The following is a 2,874-nucleotide window of genomic DNA, read 5'->3' as shown; positions in this document are numbered from 1 at the left end:
CAGACTACCAGAGGAACCGAGAGACCATTCTTTGGGAATGATTCATTCATAGGTATATATCTGATTCCCTTCATCTCGAAGGATTAATATTACAGCGCCGACCATTGGGATTAGCCCAATATCGATTCCTGGCATATCTAGCTTGCCTCGGAGTGACGGACTCGCAGGTACGCATACGACTTAGGGATATCGTACTTCTCTATGTTTGTCTGATTTTTGACTAACATATGAGTGCAATCATAGGACCAGCCACCGGGACTGATACTCTTATGACTCCTGGCGTTCCCCGAATACCTACGGATGATGGACCTACAGGTATGCAGATGACCTTATCATCCCAATCCTCTTTATTTGTCTAAATTTTCATTTTGACTAATAAAGAAGTGTAACTATAGGACCAGCCGCTTGGGCCGATACCCTTATGACTCTTGGCATTCCCACTGCATCTGAGGACGGTGGGATTGCCGGTATGCATACGATCTTCTTGTCCCGATTCTCCTTATTTGTCCAAATTTCCATTTGACTAATACAGGAGTGTAACTGTAGGACCGGCTGTTGTGCCTGATACTACTACAGTTCCCGGGGCTGAAAGTTTGCATAGAAGTGGCGTCTCCCCGCCCTTGCCGAGTGGTATGAGCAATCCGCCTGCAGAGGTCGGTATACCTTCCATGACCACTTCTGACGCTATCTCAGAGCCTGTCAGACCTCAGCCTGAGGGGACCTCCGTTGGCGTTGGTATGCTCGGAATTCGCCCTTTGAATTTCCTTATCGTATTCGATAATCCACTGAACTTCTATGTTGTTGCTTGTAGGATCTCGATCCTCTCTATATGAGCGTGTCCGCGCCCTTTTGGTCGATACTGATCCTGACAGAGAGGCTTTTCGTACGGACCTCAGCTTCTTCACTGCCTTTTATAACGGCCTGATCGAGAAACTTCTTCATAGAGGATGCGGTTTTGATCAGTTCAGGCGTTCCTTTTCTCGCCACATGATGATGATGAGGGAAGAAGGATACCCGAGGAATCTGCTGCTCTTATTGCAGATGACGTGGCTGGACTAGAGCGTTCTCGTGAGCAGGCACTCGAGAAGCTAGGATCCACCCAGGAGAGACTGATGAAGCTGAAGAGTGAAGCCGCAGAGATTTTGAGCAGTTCTGAAGAATCTGCTCGAGTTGATCTGCAGGCAGAACTCGAGCGGAGTTATGTAGATAGACTCTTTAGTTTAAAGTCTCATATCCTCGACCGCCAACTGCCTTCGGGCTAACGAGCTTTTTATTGTATGCTTTTGACTCGGTCTATTAACAGAGACTCCGCATTTGCTTCTTTTGTGATCTTTCTGTATTTATTCTGAATGACAAGGTTTATGGGATTTTTTTAGCAAACCCCCAGCCATCAACGGGTTTGAAATGTCTTTACCGGTTATCCTTTGAAATCGGACTAACATGTGAATTATTAAACCCGTTTCACATGTAACGTTGTGCTAAGAAAATCGCTTTTCTTAGACTTGATGCTATGACTTTGAATACATAGACTTAACCATTTCTTATAGGAAAAAGGCACCCCGCACCGCGTATTAGGCGATGACTTATCCCTTCTTAGGCTTCGGGATAAAATTCCCCAAGTTTAGACCTTGGTGTCTTTTTCAATCGGTGAAAGACTAAACCGGCCATGTGTGTTAGACATAGACTTTGGGATTTTTGGCAAACCCCCAGCCTTCAACGGGTTTGATGTGCCTTTACCGATTACCGTTTGAATCGGGCTAGCATGCGGATTGTCTAGCTCCGTTCCACATGTAACGTTGTGCTGAGAGAGTGAATTCTCTAAGAGTTTGTGCTATGATTTTGAATACATAGGCTTCGCCCTTGTTACGGGAATAGGCTACCCGGCAACACGTATTAGGTGTTGACTCATCCCTTCTTAGGCTTCGGGATGAAATTCCCCAGACTGGAATTCTGGTGTCTTCTTCAATCGGTAAAAGACTAAACCGACAACGCGTGTTAAGCGCTGACTCATCCCTTCTTAGGCTTCGGGATGAAATTCCCCAGACTGGAATTCTGGTGTCTTCTTCAATCGGTAAAAGACTAAACCGGCAACGCGTGTTAGGCGTAGGCTTATCTCTATTTAGGAGTCGAGATAAAATTCCCCGTGCACCAAGTGCTCGGATTAGAAGTTAAGAATTATGTCTTTTCTAAGAGCAAAGACAGACTGAGAAATGGGAGAGGAAGAATTTTATATTCTGTCTCCCGGTGCTGAAGATGAAGAATTTTATATTCTATCTACAGCTGGAAAGGAAACTCGAGGTGGGATCTCCACCCCCAGAATCCGGAAGGATGAAACTAAGAGTGGGATCTCCACTCTGAGAATCGGAAAGGTTCGAATGACCCTAACTTTTATAGGATTGGTCATTTGAACCCAAAGAATCCCTCATTCATTGAGGAGAAAGCCCAATTTCAACCCTAACTTTTATAGGTTTGGTGGAAAAGGGGCCCAATTTCAACCCTAACTTTTATAGGTTTGGTGGAAAAGGGGACAAAGGTGGATTTTCGTTTATCGCAAAGGAATGACTCGGTCTTAGTCTTGACCATTTGTAGGCTTGACTAAGGGAGATCGGGAACAATCCTAACTTTTATAGGTTTGACTGTTCCAATTGAAAGTGGACCTCTCGTTCATGGAAGGAATCGAGAGAGGAATTTGGCTTTGGCCCTAACTTTTATAGGTTTGACCATAAAGCGAAGAAAGTGGAATACAAGTAGCAAAGAAGGTGCCAACTCGTATTATCACTCGAAGGAAGACTTTAATGCTAGAATATTAGGACCTAACATGTTGAGTCTGAGAAATGCCACCGACGGGCAGATGGAAATGTTGGTGGATTCACT

The sequence above is a fragment of the Asparagus officinalis genome, chromosome 4 (genome assembly GCF_001876935.1).
Source record: "Asparagus officinalis chromosome 4, Aspof.V1, whole genome shotgun sequence".
In the NCBI taxonomy this organism is placed as follows: Eukaryota; Viridiplantae; Streptophyta; class Magnoliopsida; order Asparagales; family Asparagaceae; genus Asparagus; species Asparagus officinalis.
This window is presented reverse-complemented; position numbering follows the sequence as displayed.